Source organism: Manacus vitellinus, unplaced genomic scaffold, assembly GCF_001715985.3.
Source record: "Manacus vitellinus isolate BGI_N305 unplaced genomic scaffold, ASM171598v3 scaffold_80_pilon, whole genome shotgun sequence".
In the NCBI taxonomy this organism is placed as follows: Eukaryota; Metazoa; Chordata; class Aves; order Passeriformes; family Pipridae; genus Manacus; species Manacus vitellinus.
Genome location: NW_021940818.1, coordinates 1,259,903 through 1,286,148, shown reverse-complemented (window position 1 = coordinate 1,286,148; position 26,246 = coordinate 1,259,903). Strand labels below are relative to the sequence as shown.

The following is a 26,246-nucleotide window of genomic DNA, read 5'->3' as shown; positions in this document are numbered from 1 at the left end:
TATTGCCATGTTACAAACAAAGTGAAGAGCTGGATGGTCAAAGGTGAGGAGTTGGATGGTCAAAGACTAACATGAACAACCATTAGGAAAACTGTGGATGAAAGTCTCCATATTTGACTTTAGAAAGAGTTGCTGCAACAGGTCTTTAAGGAACAGGAAATATTGCAAACCTTTGCTTTGCTATTTCTTATTAGCTGAGGTGGTAATGATTAGGGGAGAAAACAAGCTGTGCAGTGCACTTTCTAAGAAATATCACCAAGTCACTGTTATGAAAAGAGACATAATGTTCCATCAGTGTTTTCAATATCTATTAAATACTTAGCCTCTTTTTTATAAAAATGGGTTCATACCAATATTAAGAAAGTGTTGGAAAGTTTTCAATTAATGACAACAGAAATCCTCACTCTCCATATTCAGTGATTTGCCAATTTTCAGCAGGGCATTGAATGGGTAGTTCTCCTTCTAGGTAAAAAGTCTAACCTTACTTTAAATGTGGATAAAGTCAGAATTGGTCTCAAGCCATTTCTTAATATTCGTCATATAAATTAAATGGTATCATACCTCAGATTTCCCCAAGTATCTCACCAAGTGTCTTACTAAGTGTCTCAGGTTGTGATCAAGTCATGGTTTGATTTCTGTCGCTGTGGGTTAGCTAGATTAGGCTCCACACATCTTTTACTGGAGGCCTGGGGATCCCTGTAACCCTTCCCATGGGCTGCTTTACCTTCCCTCTCACTACTCCCCCATTTCAGGGCTCCCACGTTACGTGTCCATGTCCCTGTCCTGGGCTGGGTGTCTCCCAGGACACTGCACAGGGTTTATGGCTGTGATCCGTACGAAGTGGCCAAGCTGCCATGGGCCAGCTGTGGCCAGATGTCAGTGCCCCACCTCAGCAGGGCAGGGGGACATCTGGTGACAGAGCTGGTGGGTGGTGATGGACAGGGCCATCGCCGTACGGCACAGGAGAAACGGACTCCGCTCGGCAAAAATCCATTTAATTAACTGGCAATTAAAGTAGGTTTGGGTGATGAGAAAAAAAGGCAAATTAACCCCGTTGTCACCTCTTTCTGCCCCCTCAGCCACTCCTCCTTTCTCTTCACTCCTGGTGTCCAGGCAGGGTTTTCCTGCCAAGGCATCACCTGAGGGGCTCAGGGGGGCGGCCGGAACCAGCCGGAACCTGCTGGAACCTGCTGGAACCAGCCGTGCCCCACAAGGCTCCCCTCACAGAGACCCCTCAGCGCCGCTGCTGCCCCAGGGACCTGGTGCTGCCCCGAATCCTGCTTCGGGCCATCTGAGGGGCGTTCGGGAGCCTGTTGCCGCGGGAGTCAGGCACTTGGTTAGACCACTGCCCCTCGGTTGTACGGTGGTTGGTCACTCCCGCATAAGAGGGCAGTGGGGCCATCTCTGTCCCTCGGCTCGGCGCCTGCAGGCCAGGGAGCTGCGGCCGGTTTGACACGCACAGGTAAGGGTGTCCCAGCTGCCATGTGGGAGTCACGGCCTTGGTGCACATGGACGGGCTACTGGAGAGCTGTCCAGGCGGTGACAAGCTCCTGCTGGGTCCAGGTGGGGACCATTGGTGGTGACAAGCTTCCCCCAAAGTATTTCCTTCCCTGGGCAGGATGGGGCTCCTCAGCCCCATGGTTTGAGGTTGTGAGCAGGGTGTGGAGCAGCTGCTTCCATTGCCATGAGCTCCTGCCTGACTCACCCCACAAGGAGAGCACTGGCCCTGCGGAGCAGAAGGATGAGGCAGGGCAGGAGGAGCCGTGCAGGATGAGCACACACAAAGGTAAGTCCTCGCGTGAAACTGTGTAGGAGAAACAAGCTGGTTGTAAAGTTGTGTGTCACCAGGCAGTGTGGCCTGTCTTTGCTGTCTGTTGTATACGTGATAAGATGCTTCATATCAGAGGTTTGGGGCTGCTGTCCCTGGCAGTGATACGCTGTCTGTGTGCTGGGTCATCCTAAAAGCCCTTAGTGTTTGGCCTCAGAGCTGAGTATTTCCCTGTGTTTCGACCACAGAAGGACTGTAGAGCACATTTTAGTTTGATTGTCCTTGTTTTCAAATGCTTTCTGTAGCCTGGCATATTTTGAATTGTGTATCTGGCCTCATTCAGGGCTTGGTTTGTCAGGTGTGGGTGTAAATACACATTAAATCAAAGAGCACCCTGATGAGGGTCCTCTGCACTGCTGCCTGCTCAGTCTCCAGCTCTGGGTGCTGCCCGGGCAGAGACTGTGCTTTTGTGTATGATCCTGTGTGGTTTTAAATTGCATTCCAGTGTGATAAGTTGTGTGGTGAATTTAGGGCTTGGCTTTGGGAGAGAATCACGCGTTATTCACACAGGTCAAAAGTCATCCAAATCATAGTTCAAAAAAATGTTTTTGTAGGAAATACATTTGGGGTAGGCTGTTCAACATATTTAGTTATTCACTGGCTGTATAAATCTAACCTTGCATCTTTATCCCTCCATCTGTGCTGATTTGTTATGTTTGTGTGAATACAAGGGTAACCAAAAAAGAGTCATGATTCAAATTGACAACCCTTTAAAACATCTGATCAAGGAATTGCTTTCTGTTTAGAGTTAGATATTTTTGTGAAGCACAGGAGGGAAAGGCAATAGCAGATGGCAGAAATTTCCAGCAACATGCAGTGTGACATACAAGCAGAGCTTTCCCAACACCCCTGCTGTGACAGCAGATGGAGAGATTGGCAAGTCGTGAGGGCGCTGCTTTTCCAGCGTTCAGTGCTTCGAAAGCCGGGCTGTGCCGGGTGAGCTGGGGTTGGCAGGGCTGGGGGAAGAGGGACAAATGCCAAGAGAGGCACCACAAATATGTAGCAAAACTCCTAATGATGTTTTGAGGTTTTCCTTGCTATAGACGTTTTATGGCTTTTTCCAAGTCAAAATATCTGAATTGTGGCTTTCCACCAACCTGAGCACACACGCACACACATACACATGCAGAGGTGGGTATTTCTGCATTTTGTAAAATGCTGTAAAACATTTGGAAACTTCAAAACCTTTCTGTTGTTTCTGGGACAAAGTAAACTTAATATCTGAGAACATCATTCAGATAATTGCTGTCACCTGCACTTGCTATCAGACGTGTATAATATAATGTCTGAGTGTGCTAGAAAATGAAGCCACTTTTTTTCTGTTACAACTTTGATTTTTCAAAGCTGATAGAAAATGAATTTTATGAAAGCTTCTAGGTTAGTTCTTATTTTACATCACGCATTATCGACCCCATTATGTTTTCTTACAGACTTATTTTCATTCAACCCATCCAAAACGATAAAACTTAACCACCTCTTTAGGCTTGTGTTGATGAGGTTGTTCATTTTCGGGCCTTTAAAATGTAGGGACTTCACAGTTGCTCTGGTGTGCTGCAATGAGAAGTGCACACCCACTCTGCTGTTAGACTGGTATATGGCAGGGTAAAGAGTTCCTGGTGGCAAAGACGAGCACCAGGAGAGTTGCAGCTCACATTTAGGTCAGAAGCAATAAAGAAACCTCCCTGAGAGTGTCACTGATTAATCATTAAAGTGAAAGATATTTCCTCCTTTGCATGTAAAGCTGAGCTATGTTGAAATTGCACTTGGTGGGTTAGCACAACACCTCAGATCTCGCTGAAGCTTTGTCTGAGGACAGTGACTTGTGAATTGTGAACTTTTATATCTGCCCCGAGCCCCAGGGGCTCTGTCTGGGCTCGTCAGGAGTCATGAAGCAGCTGTATTTCATAAGAGTCTGGAAACTGTTCTGGTAAGAGCCTCCCAAAACAGCATCATTCTGGCTGAAATGATGGTCAATATAGCTACACACATTAAAGAATTTAAAATGTACTTTTACAAGACTACATAAAAACATCACATGCTTACAGGCCTTATAACTAGTAAAGGCTGAGGAAAATCACCTAGTACTTATTAAACTTTCATCCTCTGAATTATGTAGCTGAAGTAGGTCGGTGTTGTCAACTATTACTCTCTTACTTTTTAACCAAAGAAAAGTGAAACATTTTCACAGTTTAGACATCTCAATACTAAATGACTTTGTATTTTACACAGTTTATAGAATTTCAGTAACTTCTGCTTCATTTTTTTGTATTTGAGCACATGATTTCTGGAACTTCAGGAAGGCAGGTAAAAGACTTGAGGTGAGATTAGCGAGCTAAGGACGAATGTTTTATTTCCATGAATGTTGTTTTCTAAATAACTTTAACTTTTGGAAAGCTCTTTTTTGAGAAGGCACAAGGAGTTGGTGGTGGTGTTGTGAGTATATTTATCCCAGTTCTTCTCACTGGTGAATATTGAATCAAATGTACTGGAGATGGGAGATTTCGTGCATCTTCCGTTGTTTGCACAAAAGCTTAAGGCAGATTGTTTTGATAAAAGCTGATGGCAGAGTTAATATAAACATGTGGGGGTGTTGTTTTTGTTATTTTTTGTACCACAGAAAGTTATTTTTTGCATGCATGTGTGAACATGGGATTTTGATGCAGGTTTCTACAATGTGCTACTTTTTGACCTGTTCTAAATTTAAAAGATTAGCCGATCATTCATCTTGAGAGGTGCCAAAGTTGCTGAGAGGAGGATCTTCCTGGCAATAAATGAGAAACATACATATGCTCTACAAGCAATAAAAAGAAGAGAGATAAAACTTTTAAAACTGCAATGTGCTGCACAAACACTTCAGCTGTATATACTAAAAAGAGTGACTTTGCAAAGCCCTTCTTGGTGAAAGCAGGCAGTGACATACCTGGGAACAGTTGCACTGGGGTGGGTCAAGGTCCTCCTGGTCCAAGACTGTGCTGCCAAGAGCCATGAATATCCCCTAGGATTTCCTCTTGGCTCCAGCAGATTACTCAGAGGCTTCCACATGACAGGATGAGCTTTCATTTTGATGTTGAGAACATGGAAAAAAGATCCACCATTTAATTGTCTAAATGTCTGCTTTTCTGAGTCCATGTGAGGAGAACACAGTCTGGGTGCCTACTTGGGGCTGCCCCATGACCCCTCCTGGGGTGTCCAACCCTTTCTGCACATTTTGCAGGTGGGGGCAAATTTTCAATGCTGCTATAACCCTAACCCAGCTTCTTTGAACTCCTGACTTCTTGGGGGCTTGGGGATCTATGGTGTGTTTTTCTGGGGGTCAAGTTTGTTTTCTTTTTATGTTTAAAAATGTTAACCTCATTTATTGATCTACCTTAATATTGTCTGAGTAAAATACGTGGGTGAATGTGGTATGTTGGGGGAGGCAGTGTTATCCACGTGTTCCTATGTTACCCACACAGTAAAACAGAGGTGAAACAAACTTTTCAGTGGTTCAGGCCATGTGCATTCCTTGATGATACAGTTTGCAATACTCTCTGCATGACTGATGCTCTCGTGGTACAATGTTGGGAAAATGATGGGTGGGTTTTTTGTTTTTGTTTTTCTTTTAAGAAGAAAACTGTTGTTTTTGTTATTGAACTCTCCAAGTTTCTTTTAAAGTTCTGCACAAAATCTCCAGAGCTTCCCCTTCCCAACCAAGGCTGCCCTTGATTTGCTGTTGACCCCTGTGGGATGAAGTCATCAGGAGAAAGTTCTTGTTTTCCTGTATCTGTTTTCCTACACAGCCTTGTTGCTTTATTAATTTCACCAGAGTAGGCATGTGTTTTAAGTCTGATGACTTGTATTACGTTAGGAAATCCTCCCACAACACAGACCTTTCTAAACATTGTTTGACTTACGGGAACAAGATCGTTCCTGTTGTTCGGGCTGACATTTGTGTGTGGCAGCCACATGCTCTGGAGACAGGGACAGCTCGATCCCTTTCCTGTTCACAGAATCAAACGAACAGCAACAAAAAACCAAAGCTGTTGTGTGAGAGGGGCTTTTCTGTGTCAAAATGCCTGGCAAGTCAGCTTTGAAGAGGCAGCATTTCCACTATAAAGAGGTATTTGCAGGCAGGAGGCTCCTGAGAGCCTCGCAGGAAAGCGTTTAGGGGGTCAGAGGTGCATCTGTGTCCATCAGGCTGCCTGACAGAACCGGGGCAGGAGCGTCCGATCGGAAAACAAACAGGCACCGACTTCGCATCATCCTAATAATCCCCATCCACCAAAAGAGAAGCGAAAAACTTGGGGAGGGGGCAGGGGGAGTATTTGGCATCTCCCCAAGGAATGCAACAATCCCAAGTGTGGTGTGAGAGCACTTCATGATCACACACTGGCACTCGCCCCCACAGCGGCTGCCAGTTTCCCTCCCACGCGTGCTCAGTCTCGGAGGTAAAGTGAGTCTGGTTGCGGACAGTTAATCAACTGCAGGAAAATTAACATTTTGGAGACTGTTCCTCTGTTGCGAGGTGCTTGCTGTTTAATACAACGCAGCTCACTGCCACGTATCACATACTTGCAGGACCCTGCTGGCTGCCTGCTCAGTTGGCTTTTGGTTTTGGCTGGGGTTTAGCGTTTCTCGGTGTTGAATTCCTCCTGTTGCCATTGCTGAAGGGAGGATGGGCTGTGCCGTGCCGTTGAAGGCATCTAAGTCCGGCCCTGGCTACCCTGGGCTTTCTCCAAGGCTGCACACCCTTGGCAGAGCAGTGTCCTGTTGTCCCTGGGTATCTGCGTGCAACTGGGAGAAGGGCTTGCAATGTGGAGACCTTGTGAGACTGTTTGGAGAGAGGATGATGGAGAGCTGAAGGATCACCTGCTAAGGGGTGCACGGGTGTGTCTTACGGTGATTTGTGTGCAAACGGGAGGCTGTGAAGATTTTTGCTAACAACGGCCGTAAGCCTGCAGGCGTGGAGCCAACATGCCCTCCTGTGGCAGACTCCACCCTTAAGGACAAGGATCCCTGCGCGGGGAGGCTTCCCAAAAAGAGCCCGACATCAGTGGCGGGGTTGTTCCCATGAGGGCAGAGCTGTGGACAAACACAGGCCAGCCCTGGAGAAGACAGAAAAGGAGCTCTGCATGCCAATCTAGCATCTTTGGTTGCCTGCACCCGACAGCGACCCTGGCAGCCTGGGTGAAAGCCAACCCATCCCTAAAAAGACTTTCAAGTCATTCTTTTGCTATGATGAAATATATAAAAAATATTTACTCTGAAAAATAACTCCCTGAAGATGCATGTGACGTGCTTTGCCCTTTGCTGCCTAGAGTTTGGGTAACAGTAGTGCTGTCCCCTGCCAATGAGGGTGATTTAGGGAGTGGTATGTACGTGATGTACGTAAGTTCCACACCAGCAGTTCTGTGCCTTTGGGGTGTGTTGTTGCCCAATGTGGCCCAATCCAGAGACCCTACGCTCTGGCCCAGCCTCTGGAAGGGCTCAGTTGGCTCTATGCCACTGGTCAGTACATGTGTACAACTGCTGTAATTTTTTTGCTTGAGCTTTAGCTTTGGTTCGCTTTTATAATTTAAATAACTGTATAAAATGTGATTAAAATAATAGAAGAATGTGTGTCCTGTGATTTAATATCCAAAAGAGACTGCAAATTATACACCCTGACTCTTAAGGAGGATTTTTCACGTTGGCTTTGCTCAGATAGAAATCGCCATTACATAACCTTTTGCTAAGTCATTTAAATACTCTTGTTTTTCAGCTTCATGACATTTGTAAAATGTACCAGTAGTCTTATTTGCTCATTTGCAGCTTCTTACACTTAGCAGGCTTAGCACTCTGCCAACCTTCCTTTGCTCAGGCACTGATCTCTGTCTTGGTAAAACACCCACAAATTCATCATTGGAAACATGCCACGGACTGAAGTTGCTCTTATGAAAGGTTTTTTTTTTCTTTTTTTTAATGTGGAGTGATTTTAGGAACATAAGGAGAAAACATTCATAGCATATAATTTCATTGACCTTCACCTTCAGAACAGCTCCTTCTGTACATTGGGGAATGACTGGAGAAGCTCAGCTGGCCCCAAAAGCTGGTTGATGTTGAGCAGTTGGGACAGTGCAGGCAGAGCTTTGTGCTCTGGGGTTACACTCACAGACCAGAAAAGGAAGCCACAGTTTGGAAAACAGCAGAGGCATGTGGCTGGAAGAGGTATGCAATTCTAGGCTTGTCCAGAAACAACTGAGGTAAGGTTTTAGAGGGATAATTTTGCGAAAGGAAATCGCTCTCCTCCCACCCGTTGCACACAGACAGGCAGATGCAGGGAGGGGTGGCCAGACAGAGGCAGAGGAGGGGGGGATGTTTTGTACTGACACTGCATCGGCATTGTCTGGAGAGCAGCAGAGACTTTGTCACTGTTTCAAAATAAACAGAGGACTTTGGACACAAGAGAAAAAACAGCAGCTCCTCAAGATGTTGAGCTCTGCCGTCAGCAGAGCTGCACTCAGCACAGGAAGAGCAAAGCTTTACCCCATCTTTCAGTGAGAACTGTGAAGAGTAACTCTGGTTTCTGGCATTGGATTGCTGGCCAGGCAAGAGAGGAGCCTTTGGGGTCTGAGCTACTGCCCATCTGGGTCTCTTCAGCCCCTGGGGGCCACTTGCCTTTCTAGACAAAAGCACCACAATGCTTTTGAGGAAGGACAGCACATGACCTCTCGCTCCTATACTCTAGGATAATCACCATAAAGTCACTGTGGTTATTTCCACCTTTAAGAAACAAATGGAAAATTCAGTGGGAAGAATTTTATTTGCTAGGGTGTTAACCTTTCCTCACCAATGAAACTGGTGAGCAGCACGCATCTGCTCTTGTTAAGGAGCCAAAATACAGTTCCACTTCAATTTAACCTCTAATGCTTTGTTTTATTAGGTACTTTTATGTCTTAATAATTGTCTTAGGTGACTTGTCAAGTCCTGTCAGTAAAGCAGACACTACTGCAGCCAGCTGAGAAGTGCAGGATCCTGAGCTCAGCAGGGATCCTGAGTGCAGGATTAGGGCTGCTCCTGCCTTGGGAAAATGCTCTGTCATGCTCCTCCTTAACAGTGCTGGTCTGTAATGGCTTTCCAGGTGTTGTGTGCTGAGATTTGTCGATGTTTGGCCTTTCTCAAAGTAAGGCTTCTTGCTCAGCTGCTCTGCTTATTGCAAAAATGTAAATCTTGCCCTGTGACTTCCCTGTGCTTGAGCTCTCCTCTCCAACCCTATTCTCCAGCAGACCAGGGCTGGCCAAGGTCTGTTAGACTATTGATTGGAGTTTTGTTGTTTGGGTTTTTTTTAATTATTTTTCCATCACAAGGCTGCAGGCACAGCATTGCTTGGCATTGATTTCTGACAGCACCACAAAGGGTGTGCAAGGTGTTGTGTTTGCAGAGCTGGCCCATCTGTGGCAGAGAGCTGAGCCCCTGCCCTGCAGAGCTGCACCTCTGTGTCCCCCAGTGCCAGAGGGGAAAGCACAGGGGGAGAGGGCTGATGTGAGAGGGGAAGGGCAGCACCTGTTGAATGGCTGATTAAAAACATGCTCCTGGGTTTATCAGTTGGGCTCTCTTGACCTCTGACTGCAGAAACGTGGAGTTTCCAGAATCAGAGAACCTACACCATTTCTCCATCTGCTCCAAGAAAAATACTTTGCTGCCTCAGTACTCAATAGGGGCTGGGTTTGTTCAGCACCTCAAGACAAAGCAGCAGTGAATGGCACATCATAAAGCATGTTGTTGCCAAAGAATCTGACCCCAAATATTTTGGGTCATGCAAAGGTCTGTTCTCCTTTGACAATTATACCCCATCTATCTAAAACTGCACTCACACTTCCATTATTTGCCTGAATAATTTCTAATGGGTCCAGGACTCTTGCATCAGGCTGATGTTCGGGCTGCAGTGCTGTGTGCTCCTGCCATCCACGTTTGAGTTGGAGAAAACCACAGCTTTGCAAAGCATTTGATCTAGATCTGGACATGAAATGTAGTATTTCAGTGCTTTTTATGCAACCTGTTGGGATACATAGAACACAACACTGGTAAGGGATTTTAACTGACTCAGAGTTGAGAAAATCTGGGAGTTCAATCCTCTGAGCTCTCCAAAAAGTTTCCAGCTCTGGTTGCATCCTGGGGCTGTAAATGGAAGTCACAGGTCACGGATAGTGCAGCAGCAAGAGCCATAACCTGCAGGCTTTTTAGCTTAGAGCAAGTGACAGAGGTGCAGGCAAGAGCTTGCCAGTGGCTTTTGTGCCCCCAGCAAACACAAAGTCTTGGTCTTAGTAAGAGTATGTTGTGGAAAGCTAATGTCAAAAGGAAAATACTTTCCCTGGTGCTTTCCTCTCCTCCTTTCCTTATGCCCTTCCCATGAGCTGATATTTGCAGAATGCAAGGCAGAGTTTCTGCTATAGGACCAGGGTGTTTTGTGAAGGCACAGAGGCTGCCAGGAACACACAGCTGCTGTTCCCAGGGAGAGGGGCAAATCTTCCAGGGCTCTTTAAATCCTGTGGAGTGATGGATCCCCTACCAGCATTTACAGGTTGAAGGAGGATTAAAATCTGAGACCTATTCAAGCATTTATTCAAGTCCTCTCAGCAAAAGTCAAATATGTACTTCCTCCTTTATTACATCCCTATTGCAACAATTCAGGGTCTCCATGTAATAAAAGGCAAATTAGTTTACCAAGTGCCAGGGAACACCCATATGTATAAAAAGACCCCTGTCTTGTTACTTTTAATACATCTCATATGCCACTTACACCACTTGTTTTCCCCACCTTCCTGGTGGCCTTCTGACAAGGTGAATTTACCTGAAAATAAATGAGATACAATGTGTGACTGATGGCTATAAGGATGGGGTTTTTTTTCCTGTAAAGCAGGAAATTAAAAAAATCTGTTCTCAGTTCTTCTGCTTAGGTGTGAAATTTGCCAGACAGCTTTCAAGCCATGTAGGCACTTCACTCGCAGGAAGAAGTGGGATTTGTCTCCATAGTAATGAAATCACTTTTTTTAGAAGATGTTGGTGCTATAAGATAAGAGGTTTTTCTTATCCTAGTGTGCTTTTTCCATTGCTTTATCATTCTTATCATAAAGTAACCTAAGAGGCAAGTAAATAGAATTTGATTATGTTTTTAATAAGCTACCAAAAGTTTTTATATATAAAAAACCCCAACAAAGCAAACCTCAAAAATAAAAGCAAACCACCCCCAGTAAATCCAAGAATTTAGGCTTGAATTTTTTTCCTCCCTTCAGTTCAGTCGGAACTTCCTGATGTCCATTCCCAAAACAGCTTGGTCAGTGCATGTTTGAAGAATGACAGCTTGACTAAACCATAGATATGAAATTTCAGCATTTCGAACTAACAGACATTGCAGACCATGACCGCTGGTTTGTGTTTGTTGGTGTTTTTTGATGGAGACTTTTCAAATTGACATGCATGCAAACTTATATATTGTTTTGAAATTAAAGTGAAACAAAACTTGGGAAGTGGGGCACACAGAAGCTTTTCTCTGCTTAAAATCTCTACTGAGTGTCTCTTCATAAGCTGGGAATGGGCTCTTACTAGGCAGATTTTTTTCCCGAGGAGCAGTATCATCAAAATATTTGCATTTGCCTTTCAATCTGAGCAGCTTGATTAACTGGGGCTGCTTGTTCCTTGCACAACCACTTGTAAACACACAGCAGGTCCTGAAGGGGGGGGGGTTGACCTATAGGATAAGGATGTGAGGAACTTAAACCCACTTACACAGACCTCGGCGGTGCATTTTGTTGGAGCTGCACTTGCTGCAGGTGTTCCTGTGCTTTCCACTCTGAGCAGCAGCAGCAGCTCTTGAGCAGACAAGCATTTACTAATGACTAAACTTAGGAAGCAAACATGCTTTGGAGCACTGGAATTGTATCACTGGGCATGAGGCAGTCTGAGCTGTGGACTGAGTGCTGGGACACCCCCAGACCCGTTGCTGAGAACATTGGTGGTGCTGTTTGTGAAGCCTCAGAGTGACTCTGGAGCTTGAGATCTTCTTGCTTGAGATTTTTCTGAATTGTGCACTGCAGTAATGTGTTAATCGCACAGCTTCTAAAAACATTTACAATTAACAATGAAAACACATTGGTCTTTGAGGGAAACTTGCTACACTTCCAGAAATTATGTCAAGGATGGAACAAATTCCCACGTTATCAGCCAGGCCAGTTTTATTGTCATTCATACTATAGCTGAGAGTGCAAAACACTGTATTTCATCAGGACTTTGGTATAAATTTCTGTAATGTATTTGACTTCCTTTGAAATACTCTGCATAATTGAAACTGTACAAGCCTTTTCTAAAAAGGAAGAAGAAAAATAGCTACACAAAAAACCTAAATGTGAATATTGTATGAACTTTTTTCACACACAAAAAAATTCTGGTCCATTTGTGTTTTATCTCGTTTTCCCCATATATTGGGGAAATTTTATGGACCTGGTGCCACATTCCTGCATGCACTAGGAAGAAATTATATCCCTAGAATAAGAAATAAGTTACTTACAGATTTCTCAATAGCAGTTGTTTCTCAGTTCTTAGGAAAACCCATTAGAAGTATATTGTTAAAAAAATATAAATTTGAACACTCTAAAGTGTTCGGGTTTACATACAGTATTTAAAGCCTTAGAGAAAGAAGTGAATGAAATTTAATCTTGTAATCAGAGCCAAGCTTGCCAAGGTAGATTTTGCTTAGTGGGGGGAATTGATGGTCATATCCTTGGCGACTGCCATGTCCCTGGTGGAGGGAGCCAGGGGGGCTGTGCCTGACCAGAGCAGCTGCTTTGCCTTCCTGCTTTTGGGGAAAACCCTCCCCGATGAGTGAATTTGGCTCTCGTGATTGTCCCCTCAGGCAGTTGTGGGAATCTGGGAAGTTATGCAGCCCAGTTATTTTCTTCTTCCACTGCAAAGTGAAAAAGTCCCATGATAACACTTGAACAGAGCAGAAGTGCTGCCCTTTAAAGAAAGGCTCTTTCCTTGGAATATGGAAATTAGCCCAAAATCCCCAGATGATTTGGACTTTGTGGGTGTGGCACGGCACTGGTCCATTTGTGAGGCAGATGGCTGCAGTGGTCCAGAGAGATTGTTTCCAGCCAAGGATTCATCCAGATGAGGAGTAAAGTTCAACAGGCAACTCAGTGAGGTCCAGGGAAGGAGAGTGCTGAAGATGCTGCAGTTCCCATCGTGCTGCTGATGTTCTGTGAATCAGTGCCAAAGGCTTTGGAGCATAGGCTGGGAACACAAAACTCATCATTGAGAGCAGAATTACCCAGGAAAAATGCTTGTGTTAAATGCATGGTAAACCCCTAAAGCTCAAACAGAGTTTAGGCCAGCACAAGCCTCTCTCATAACCATAGAAAATGCATTTTAAAGTGAGGGGAAAATATAGTCTTTGTTTCCTGTTTTATCCATTTCTGTATATTCCCATTTTCTCCTAGCTAGAAAAGGAAGTTCCCAAAATATGAAAATAATTTTCCCCCTTTCACTTTCTGCTGTGACCACAGAAGTTCTGCAACTCTGATAGGAAACCTGTTTTCGTGGACTTCCCAGTCTGTACCCAGCTCAGGCACTGCCTCAGCCGTAGTTCAGCAATAAACCAGTCTCCAGATGTTTGGGGCTGGTACTAATAGCCAAGTTCACCCATTTGTTCTCCAATTATGTGCCTTTTGGGCTGCTGAATGTTCTTTGACAGACAGCCCAATATTGGCAGCCTGGCTACTGACTGCGAGGTCGATGACAGCTGCGAGGGCTCACACTCACAGATCCATATTTGGGAGATGTTCACATGCTACAGGAAGTGTCAGACTTTGCATACACAAATCACCACATTTCAGCTACATTAGCTGGCCACCTTGGACACAAAAATCATTAAAATAAGGCAACAGTGGCTGCCCCGTTTCTGAGTTACTTGGCTATAGCATCACCCTGTGCACTAGGCTGTAATTTGCTCTCTGCTGGCACAGCCAGATTCTCTTTGCTGTCGCTGTTTTTGCAGACTGACAGAGTGCCAGTTGATTCCCTCTTAGTGTAGGCGATATCCCACACAAGCCTTGCTTCATTAGCTCTGCCATCTCGAGGTCTTTCACGCACTTTCAGCAGCTCCCTGGGTATTTAGCACCATCTCTAGTTTAAAATGGAATCTTCTCCTGAGTCAGAAGGACCTAAGCTTGCTCTGTCAAAGCTCTGGTAGATCTTAGGAAGACTCTGGTTTATGATTACATGGCTTTTTTTCTGAAGCTCTGTGGCCTGCTTTGTATCAATTTAACTACATTTCAGAGCAAGCCAACTTAATTAATGGTTTCCCTCAGAAATCAAACAGCAGCATATCAGATTTCTTACTGAAATCCATAAACATTAAATTATCTCCAATTCATTTCTTCAGTCTTTAACTTTTCCAGTTTCTTTTTAAAAAATAGAAACAAGCTTGTTTGCCAATATTGTCATTTAATATTTAATGAACATATGTTGTGTTACTGTAAAGACGTGAATCACCTTGACCTTGTTTTCAATTATCGTTTCATGCTCAGATCTGAGAAAGTACCACATCATCTGTTGAAAATTCACTTTTCATGTGAGACTTTAGAAATTTTAATTCCAAATTGCCAAATGACCAGTTTTTCTTCTTCCTTACAGAGTGGCCCTCTGTCAAGGAGCCTACTAAGACTCCTTAAAAATAATGATTTACTGCTGAAAATCATTGTGCACCAATTTCCCTCTCTGCTGTTGTTATGCCAACTGTGCTGCTGAAGTGAGGGGAGAGAGATGTGTTGGGGGTGAGAGTCATGTTGAAAGCTGCACCATCATGCTGAGGGTGCTCTCACAGAGGCACTGGGGGGGTGACAGACTGGAAAGCCAAGGCTAAAAAATAAAGGGGGGATATTGGGTTGAAAAAGTAACACGAGGATGCAGAATTTAGGTTTCTTAGGAAGTGAGACAGCTTTTGGAGTAACTGTTCACAAGAAAGACAGACCTCACTCAAGCCAAGCCTGGTTGGTTATAGTTATTCTGGTGGCATCATACATTCCCAAGGTTTATATGCATTCCCTTTTCAAACTGGAAAAGCCACTGTGCATGGAAGACTTCACGAATCTGAGTGGCACATCACAAGCAGGTGAAATAATGAAAATCCTATAATCCAGGATTAAAAATGATAGAGTATAATAAATTTGTGCAGAAATAGTAAAGTATATTACAAGCAAATAGCCCCTGGTAACCAGAGCACATAAAAACAGACAAGAAACAAATACTGCACATACAAACAAACAAAAAAATGCAGTGCATGAAAAGAAATGCCAGTTGTAAATCAGAATATAGACATAAAAGTTGTATCAAAAGCTTGGTAGAAGTGGAAAGCCGTAATAAAAAAACCAAATCATACAGGCACTACAGCTCACACCATGAGAAGTCAAATTTACTCAGCTAACAGTTTTTTAAGGTGGTGCCAGGAACAAAACTACTTCATACAGTGTTGTTGGATGTGCAGCAGTTCCTGTAAGTGCTTCAGCACATGTGCATACAGATAATAAGATGTTGTAGCATAACATGATTCTGGTTTGGGTTTTATTGATTTGTTTGGTTTTCTTAATGGATTAATAAACACAAATAGATGGAACAGAAAAAATGGAGAAACAAATGACCAGAAGATAATCTCTGTTGAGAATCCAGAGCAATCCACTGCTCCATCAACTCATAACTCATAACTATGTGGGAAAACATATGACTAGTGAGGAATGAAGTTTGCTGAAGGTGTCATTTGGGGTGGTTCAAGCAGATGTTACTCAGGGATTATTCAGGGTGGGAGGAACATGGTTCTTACCATCCTCAATAAGAAAAGGGCAGGGACCTCATAATCAAAGAAACTGAATTTTGAGTTCAAGAGCAGAAGGAAACAGCTGCAGCCATGCTAACCCAGGGACGGGCTCCAAACGAGCTACTGCCTTTTAGGGAGGAGTTGGTAAGGTTGTTATGGAAGCTTGTTTGAAACTGTCTGCTCAGTGCCACTAATGAAGATATTCCATGAAGTTTTTCTCCCTGCTGACAACACGAAGGGTTTTCCTTATAAAATGTCTTATTATTATTGAGTAAAATACATGACATGCATTATCCATCCCTTTCACTTCTCACCATAATACTCTGGTATTTGGAAGTGTGTGTGCATTCCTATTTAAAATATGTCATCTTAGTTTGGGTTTTTACTTAGTTTCTACTGTAAAGGTTTTCCTCTGAATTTTTTCAAAAGCTTTCTGTCAGTATTTTCTTTTAATCTGCTTGTATATAATTTTCTTAGTGTTGGAAACCTTCACTTCCTCTACGTCAGGGATTTACTTAATTCAATGGAGATCCAGCACTGGTAAGGTTTTTATGCAGTTGAGGTGATATATAGTTTGCAAGGTGGGTGGCATTTGTAGATTTTCTTGAAATAACTTTTGATTTTGTTTTATATATGCACTAGTTATCTACAGTAGATATTCACAGCTCTTCTGTTTGCTCAGTTTCCTCTTGACATTAGTAAGCTTGCATGCAGTTGGAGAATTACACCTGAAACAGTTATTTAGTGAGAACGGTAAACTGATTTCATAAAAGTTTAATTTCTGAAGGATTAGTTCTTTAATAACTTTCATTCAGAGATTGACTGCAGGGTGTTTAAAATCAAGTTCTATTAAATAATCAGAAAAGAACCTTGTGGTATAAAAACCTCTTAACATCTCCCACATGACTTATACCATTTATTTACTAAAAAAAAAAAAAAAATTAATTTTTGCAGTATTATAATATGGATATGAATATTTAAATTGTGTTGGGATTCCTGAACAGAGCAGAAGCAAGAAACTCTTCTGCAATAGCATTCAACAAACTGAGAATTGTATAGGAAAATAATCAAACCACAGTAAATCTCCATCTTCCTTTTCTGGCTCAATATACAGGCAGTGAAACCACTGCCCCCACATTCCAGCTCACTTTTGCTAAAGCAACTGCTGGGTGGGTGAAATTTATCTCCTCCAGGAGCTGCTTTTGGGATTTGTGCCCAAGAGCAGCTGACCAGGTGCCCAAGAAGTGGGGCCCACCACAGTGCAGAAAGCAAGAGGGAGTAGATTGTTTGCTTTATGAAATTTAATCACCAGAATGAACTGTAAAACAGTTTTTCATGATGGAACAAGGGGCCTACCTGCATATAAAGTATTCATATTCGGATGCATTTCATACAGAAGTATTACACAACGTACAAGCTTTTCCTTCTTATTGCTCAGATATTCCTTCAGCAGATTTGTTTCCTGCAAATTTGTTCCCTCTGTTGACCACACAGATGCATTCGCTATTCTGTACTGAGCTGATCCACATTTAAAAAACCCTCAGAGGATTTTTCACTGGAGTTGCTTTTCATTAATGCTTTGCTGATAATATATGCAGGAAGATGGAAAGAAATAAGTCATTTATTGTTTCATTTGAAGTAGTCACTTAGGATTAAGAAGATTATTCTTTTTTTTTTCATGGAAAGTGTAATAGCTAACCTTTAAGAGAATGGGATTATTGTTCTGACAAGATATTGAAGTCCATTTTTAATGAAAATACGTTTGCAAAGCTTCACATTCTTAAATGAGAAAATATAAATTAATTTCTCATCATTACTTATGCTGTACCACTGAAATCATAAACAAGAATTAAATTGGAAGAAAAATTAGTGACTGCTTCTCTATTATTCTCTTCTTCCCATCCCCTCGAAGTCTGGTACAACCATGAATCCAACAGGAAATAACATATTTTTAGGAATGAGTGTTTCTTGATTGCATTGGAGCTCAACCAAAGTTTGAAATCTAGAATACATATACAGAGTTATCACTGTATGTTAATTGCTAATTCCTTAGCCCTAAACTGAAGAACGGTTGCAACTGTCACAAATATTTTCTTTAATATTTTTTAAAATGGAGTTGCTTCCCTGAGAGTATAAATACATCTGAGAATCATATTGGCTCAGTTGAATTACAGACAGCTCCTCAGAAGGATAAGCTCACTACCCTGCAGCAATTTATTTTCCTTTAATTAAGAAAGTAATGTCCTATTTTTACCATCCTCTGAAAATATCTCAGGAGTATCTTCCATTAAGTGAGAGCTAATCTGAGCTGATATCAACTCTCCCTTTCCCCATGACTTAGATGGGAAGATTATTGTAATGCCTTGCTTTCAAATAAGAATTGAGTCAAAGGATCTGAAATAGGATCAAATAGGAGAATTTAGACTTTCATGCCATCCGGTGCACCTTCCATCAGCTGGGATATGCCAAAATTGCCTTTGCATTTGTTGCACAAACAACAGAGGCTCTGGTAGGTGCTGGGTCCATAACCCCAGTGGGAAGACCTCTGTTTTGCCAAGCCTGGAGTGGGATGCACTTCCCCACCTGGGCCTCTGTTTTTCACCTTTTTCCTCTCTGTGTGTGCTGCTGCTCCTGAACTGCAGTTCACTAGGAGAAAGAACAGCAGCTGCTGCAAGGAGATGACAATTGGCAATAAAGTTGTTCCTTGGAAAAAGCAGCTGGACATGAATGGTAATGGCTCCAGCATCAGAGGAAGCATCCTACCACATCCTTCCAAAGCATAACACAAAGGAGAACAAATGCCTCAGAAGAAGTAGGAAATCATGTGTAACAAATCCCACACTCATAGCTCTGCTTGTGGAAGCAGTGACAGCTCTGTTTCCCTCCCAGCTCTCTCTCCACTCAGATTCCTGCATGGAGGTTTTCAGTCCCCCTGCAGCAGAGCTGTGGAGCTCCTTAGAGAACCCAACCTCAGGTGAGAGAGCTCAACCTTGCCCCACCCAAACTTCAGTGACTTAAGAGGAGCAATTTATTATTTCATTGGTGTAAATACAGGGCTCAGCAACAAAAATGCTCATTTAGGCTCTCAGAGAAAGGCTTATAATGAACAGCTGTATTTCTGTTCAAAGTGGACTGTTGGTCTGCAGGAAGAGCAAAGATGAGCCTGAGGGTGTAGGGAGAAACATCACAGGTAAATATTTTATCTTTTGAATGCTCCCTCCTTGGTACCAACAGAACACTGATCCTCTGCTGTCCCTGTGACATTTGACCCCATGTTTCATAGTGCACACAAGTCTTGCAAAGAGGGCACGTGGTCTCTCTTTGTGCCTAGAAAGTACCTAAAGCATCCGAGGCAGTAGGTTATCAAGTAAGTATGAGTTTATCTGCCTGGAGACCTGCACAGCCCATCTCACTTTGGGCTCCTCCTAAACCTATCTTTTGTTTGTTTTATCTACTCAGAGAGACCAACCCCACCATTTCTCTGGTGCCACCCTTTCAAGTTTGCTGACCTGTGTATATTTTTTACTTACATGTGTGTATACAAGTATGTATTAGTTTTGGGTAAGCTAATGCAATTGTGAGAACTTTTCGGTTTTGGGGTTTTTTTATATTGTTATTGGCAGGGTTTGAAACCATTTGAAATGCAGCCATGTTGGCTTGTGCTCTGTAAGGAACAGGGGGAAGGAATTGGCGTCTGCCACATGGAAAAGGATAAAACTGGTGTAATGATATGTTGCAATCAGGCTGCAGAAACCTACCACAGTAAATTACTGCTGTAACAACCTCCTTCCTGTTGCGAAAGGCTCCAGCCCAGGCTTTCTTGTTTCTCTCTCCTCGTCATTTCAGTTCCTGAAAGAAAGTTATCTCTGTGCCCCTTAGCACTGAGTGACTGCTGAACTTCTTGGAGGATAAGCTGAAAAGCAGAGATGGAGGCCGGGAGGGGCAGGTGCTTGATTTTGGGCTGGGTGATGCTACTGGACATGAGCACCATCGATCCTGATGACCCACAGAGTTGTGGGCAAGGCTTCACCTCCTGTGTTGGTCCTTACTGTGTACAGCCTTTTTTCCCCTGCTTGCTCCTGGTGGCTGGTTTCAGTGTTTGTAGGTCACATGAAGTTTTTATGGCATTGCCTCCACAACCCACTCACTGGGATGCTCTGCCTTGTGCCTGCAGCAGTGGCTTGGACAGGCTCCACGGCCCAGGGGGAGTGCTGCCCTCTGAGGTGGCCTGTGGGAAATGAGCTGCAGCTCCTGCTTTCGTCTGTCCCAGATGCATCTCCTCTGCACAGACATTGCGCTGTGTTTGGCTCACAGTCGTGTTTTGTTAACACTAAATGAAGGAGTGAATGGGGAGCCAGCCAGAAAACTGAATTACTGTCCTGGTTTCAGAGCAGTCCTCCTAAAGGGAGGGGAGAAGGTGATAACCTCAGTGTGGGAAAGTTTTCAGGCTGCTCTCTTAAGTTGTTTATGTTCTGTGGAGAGAGTGGTTTGGGTCCCCTGAATCCAACTGCATGTTTGAGAAAGAATTATTCATCTGCTTTGGGGAAGGAGGAAAGAAAGCCTCCTCCTTGAGGGGAAAGCAGTGAATCCTGGTGGTTTCAGAGGCGTAAGGTGATGGCCCTTCGACAGCGCTTTCCGGAAAAGCATCACACAAAACTTCACCTAATGGTTAGCACTGAAACAAGAACACATTGGGAGGAACTCAGAGCTGCCTTGTGCTGAAAATGTGCAAACGACCTGGTGTGATCCAGGCTGTCAGACCAGTGACCAGGGCATATCTCTTCCTAGAGCTTTTGCCTCCTACTGGCAAGATAAATGATGAGTATTGAGGATCCTGGGAATTTTTCAGAGACAAAATCTGGGAGTCTCTAAAAGCTGAATGGAACGGAAATTCTCTTTTCTCAAAACACTTTCCAGATTGGCAAATGATGAGGCTCCCAGCTCCCTGTGCTTGTCTGGGTGCTGCCTCGACTGGCCTTGGGCTTTCCACAGCTGAGCCTGCTGTGCTGTTTCCCTTGGATGTGAATGGACCTCCTCTAATTTCTCTTCTGTGGTGTTTATGCAATTAAATTTTCTTACTTGGTTTTGTTTTTTGTTAAAAAAAAAAAAAAACATCATTAGCTTCCTGTACTTGAAGTTCACCACCACATCCTTGCACTCCCCAAGTCCCCAACCTCTGCTGCTTCCAACAACAATAAAACCTGAACAGGCTTGTCTTGTCCTCTTTACAGCTACAACAAAATGGATGTAGCTTTAGCTGTGCTTTTCCCCTCAGCTATCTGGCAGTGCTTCCTTTCTCTCTCTCCAAGTCCTCCCTGTGAGAAATGAGCACAGCTGATCATGAGGATAAGGATCAGCTCAGGGGAGCATGTGCTGGCCAGGGAAATTTTTTCCCTTTGATGCCCATTGCTCCCCACCTCTGATGTCTCACGCGCGTTTCACATTCTCCAGGCCCAAAATCATCTGAAGTCACAGGCCAGAAGCAGCTTTTCTCCCTGGGCTGTGCAGACCAGATCACCCCAAGGGGATTTTCCCTTGTTAAAGTTGTCAGCAAAATATTTTGCATGGCTTGTTGAGGTATCAAACTATTTCCCAGCTATGGCCAGTTTGAACCAAAGGCTGTTATGCAGAAATGCTGTCTGTTACATTAATGTGAATGGTCAAGAAAAGCCCCAAATAAAAGCTCTGAGTAGACAGGATCCAGTTGGCCAATTTCTTTTTCTTTTCTCTTGTGAGTTTAGCTAGACTTTCTCTCTTAAAATGAAATCTGATCTTTATGGGAATATCTCATTCTCTATAAAGCTATGCGTTGTTGTTTTTTTTCTTGAATAGACCAATCACTACATATAAAATGCATGGAACAGATAAGTTGAAATATGTTTAAAGAAGTGGATTTTTATGATATAACAGAAGTGGGTGTATCTCATTCTTTTATGCACTGGATGTTCTCTACGGAAAATCCATAAAACAAAGTGGGAAATAAGAAATTATTTCTCTGCTGCTGATGTAAAATGACAGAGAGGAGGAAGTTTCTGAATTATAATGGGTCAAGCAAAAATACCTTCCTGATTACTCTTTCCAAAAGAAAACTGAACAAGTCAGAAATCCTGCATACCACTGGGATCAGTTTGGGCTACTCAGTCCGGTTTTCATCAAGGGAGTTTGGTTGTATTACTTGTGATACTAAATTCTCTTGGCCATAAGTACCTTTAATCATTAATGTCACAGAGTATTCATTTCAAACCATGTTTGGGTAATTACTCAAAGCGGAGGACAAAGGGAATAGAGTGTGGTTTGGGGTTAGACTGGAAAGGGATGGCATGTCTCCAGCACAAGGTTTAGTTTCAGTGCTGTGAGGACCAGGCATCAGGAAAAGGGCAGTAGCTGGAGCCCAGACTGGGATCTCACTCTGTGGAGCTGAGGAGTATTTCTGCTTCTCCAGTAGTGCCAAAAGTCAGCCTCTCACCTTCACTGCTGCAAAGAGAATGTGTTGGGAAGCAAAAGGGTGGCCTCTACCACCCTCTATCTTCATGGCACCTGGGTACTGCTGCCCCCACAGCACCTTAGGTGGGGGCTGCTTTTGCCCTTGCCCCATCCTTCACTCCTCAGAAACCTCTGAGAAATCCAGCTGGCAGTGAAGGAGGAGAAAAAGGCCAGGCACTGCTGCACCATCACCCTGAATTGCTTTAAATCCTGTCACAGTGAGGAGAATCATGGCAATGAAAGGCCCATGTAAACCTGTAATTCTCTGCAGCTGAAAGCTGCCTCACCAAAGGGATTTGGTTTATTATTTCTGTGTGTTGCTCCAATAACACTGGCTGTCAGACCTGTACCCAGTGAATGAGAATTTGAGCTCTAGGAAACTGTTTTGTTGCTGTCACAGCTAATGGCTTGTCAGAGTTTCTAAGGTAATACTGGTATTTTGTCAGACCAGTTTCTTGATTGTTTCAAAATGCACTGGGCTTAGTCCTGCATCAGCCTAAGGAATACATTTCTTTATACACCCTTTGGAGCACGCAAAGCAGCTTTGCTTGTTTACTTTGTCTGCTCTTTTATTTTTTTTTCATTTTTCTTTTTCGAGCAGGTTAGCAGCCTGCTAGAGGGTTTATCTCTGACCTTCCACTGCTTTTGTCTGCTGTTGGATGGGCAGAGCTGTGGATGGATGAGCACTCAGCTGGGACATGTCTCTGCCAGATGCAACTCCCCCATCAGCTGCAGGAGAAAAAGTGGCTTTTTTTACTCTGCTGGACCACTAGATGGGGAAATTGCATTTACATTTTTGGGTTGCAAAATGGATCCTGGCAGCTGGGCTGAAGCTTTTGATAGTAATGAAGCATATCAAGCGTGTTATCTCCAAGAGGTGCATGGGGATGACTCAAGGCTTTGCCCCTCTCCTCTGCAAGGAGTCAGGATCTGCTGAGCCGTGCTGGGGCCTGATGTGCTTTTGGGGAGGTGCTCTGCAAAACTGACCTTTACTGGTGTCCCCTCCTTTGAAAGGCTTCTGTGGAGTGGGGTCAGTGGGTGCCTGCCTCACTGCCAAGCCCTGCATGCATCCCAGATCTTCACATGGGAAACAGGGAGTGGGCATAAATATTTCAACAAATTTCTGAACAGGGAGCTCCTGAGGCCAGGAAACCATCTGGGCATCTGAGAACTCACATCAGGTTCAAGGCAGAAATACGAGACTACACGTGCTCAGGGCCTTCTCTTGCTTTCAGTACTTTGCTGCTGCTGGGCCACTGGCTTTTTCATGATGAAAGCATTTCTGAGCAGAGTGGCAGAAGTGACAGCTGTGTGGTGACAGTGGGTGTGACAGTCCTGCAGGTTGGAGACCAGTGGCTATAGGGCAGAGTAATTCAGAGGATGAGCTTGAGATGATCTGGTAGGCACACAAATTTTTCAAAGTTGATTATTAAAGATCTTTGCCTCAAACCTGGTGAGTATCAGTTCCCAAACATCAGATGATTTTGATTTAAATAAAAACTTCTAGGACATAATGAACCCTTTTCCTTGTAAGAGATGGGTTAAAGTCCACTTTGGATTACTGGAAGCTGTAAGTCCCCAAGGTGATTGGTGATGTGGTAACACTACCTAAAGATGCAGATTAAAAAAAAAAAAAAAAAGTGGAGTGCAGGTCACAGGGATGACTTTCCTTGCTGCAGGGTGTGTGACGGGATTGCAGCCTGATGCAGTGCTTTTGACTCAGTGTTACAGTAATTCAATAACAACTTTATGCAGTGCTACTTACAGGGCAGATGTGCTTTCTGCTTAGGTATGTAAAGTTTTTCAGACTTTCTACAGACAATTTAACTTTGGAAAGCAGCTTTATTTCTCTAAAGGTATTGCTGTACTATTTTGGGGAGGATATCTAAACCATTGCAGTGTGAAAGCAGCTATAAAGGCACCCCCTCTGCCCGTGCAGGCAGGGAAATGAGCCGTACCATGAGAAGTTAACTTCGCCCTACCGTGACCGAGTCCATGCACCTCTCTGTTCCCACCTCTCCCTGCCAGCCTCCGTGGGGCACAGGGTCTGCATGGAGCCCAGGTTTCCTCCTCAGTACACCAACCATGATGGGGCTTGTCGCAGCTGATGGATGCTTTTGAGAAAGCTCAGTTACCCAAAAACAATGTCAGCTCAGAAAGAAGCTATGGGAATGTGTTTAAATAAGCACACCTGCATCTTTTTGGCACTTGGAGCTACTGTAATTAGCTTAGCCAAAAATATGGATGAATGTTTATGACCTTTCAAATGTCACAACCAAGTAACTAGAGAGCCAAATGTTTTGCAGCAGTTGTGTGCTTATTCTGCAAGTTCTTTATTAGAGAAATAATGTCTTTGGGTTGGAGTCTGGAAGCCAGAGGTATTAAGGAAAGTAGATGTGCAGTTACAGTCATCCCGTGGGTGATCTGGGTTAGCTGTTAAGGAAGCCATCTTATGTTTAGCCAGATTTGGCACCAGGACTCCACACTGACTAATTGAGGACATTTTTTAGTTCTTTACGTCTGTGACTTTGGCTGGAAGAGTTCTCTGTCATGCACCACAGTGTGCTTGGTGATGGATGTTTTGTGGGAGTTTTCCCTTTTGATTTATAGAAAATATGCTTCTATAGGGGAAACCTTAGGCCAAGCTCTTCACAAACTGAGAAAATCCTGGTGCAGGAGTAGCCATGTGGTGTGTGCTTGGGTAGCAGCCAGTCTTTCTGTGCCATGGAATGGACATAATCTTGCTATTTCATTAAGTCATCTGCTTTTGCATTTTTATCCAAAGATCTTAAAATGATTTATACAGGATGCAAGTAGGACTATTTCCATCTTAAATATGAGGAAACAGAGAACTTATGTGCATGCACACAGGAACAGGCCCTTTCCCTCCCCACCCCAACCTGTGAGTTGACTTCAAATGGGATAAAATGCATATTCCTGGGACATTTCAGTGATAGGGGGAACAGGCAAATCTTCTCCAGGGCATCTGCCCTGATTTCATGATTGAAAATCTTCCAGAGCGTATTGAGTCTTCATCTCCTGACACACAAAAACATGCCATGGCAGGTTTCACTGCTAAGTCCCTTAAACCAAGAGGTGCTTTGGCTTGAAAGACAGATGAACGACATGCTTTGATCTCCCAGACTGCTGTGCTGGAGGGGTGGCTGTGGTGTGTGGAGGTGCTGGTGGTGGTGCTGGAGGTAGCAGTGCAGGAGGAGGCAGGATCTCAAAGGCTTATGCAGCAGCCTGCCAAACTGAGTGCTGCTCTGGCATCCCAGCAAGCCAGGCTGTTTCCAGTCACATCACAGGGGTGGCACTGCAAAACACTTCCTTGCCTTCAAACTATCTTTCACACTTGGTGATGTGCACAGGGCAGCATTCTGCACTCTTATTTTTTCCGGATAAGCTGGGGTTACTCTGTATCCTAAACCACAAAGAGCCCTTTTGTGCAGAGACAGATGATGTCTGTCAGTTCCCCTCATGTCTGATGAAGCTGAGGTTCAAAAATACTGCATCAAAATTAAGTTTTAAAAATTCATCTGTGAGCTAGCATAGGGAAATCTAGGAGGTGAGATATAATCACAGTCCAGCTTTCCCAGGGCATTGAACTGTAATAGAAATGTTGTGGTTACAGCCTTAGCTTGTATTTTATGCTGTTTGTCAATCTCCTATTTGTCTATTATTTTGATTTGTTTATGGCCAGTCATTGGCCAGCTCAGGAGCCGGCACTGAGCTTTGCTGCTGTTTCTCACCATCCTTTTGCAACCAGTGGTTAAAGAAGAAAGCTGCAGACCCCACGCTCCATGTAAAGGATCAGTACCTCAGCAGGACAGAGAGAGGACAGAATTGCCTATCCTTTGGGTAATATGGCTCACGCAGGCTGGCTTGATAGACTGAATTCTGGAGAGGCAGAAATACCTGACTGACAGCTTCTTCAGTCCTTCAAGATCTTCCCAGAGCTCTCTGTCTGAAATCTCATTTTTAATGGAGAACCATCTGCTGCAAACACACACAGTTATTAGCAAATGCCTACCTAATGCCTCCCAAGCAACACCCAAGGTAGATGAAACAAATTAAGAAAATATACCACCTGCTTTTCTATTTGTTTAG

The 26,246-nt window shown here is 43.8% G+C and overlaps 1 protein-coding gene across 1 annotated transcript in view; it reads left to right on the top strand.

Annotated features, from left to right (window-relative positions):
- The first annotated feature begins 1,404 nt into the window (after positions 1-1,404).
- Positions 1,405-26,246, top strand: part of PHYHIPL (phytanoyl-CoA 2-hydroxylase interacting protein like) — a 131,577-nt gene continuing 106,735 nt past the window's right edge. The window contains exon 1 of the mRNA XM_018085424.3: positions 1,405-1,462. The gene's annotated coding sequence lies outside the window, so the exon portion shown is untranslated. The remainder of the gene's footprint in view (positions 1,463-26,246) is intronic.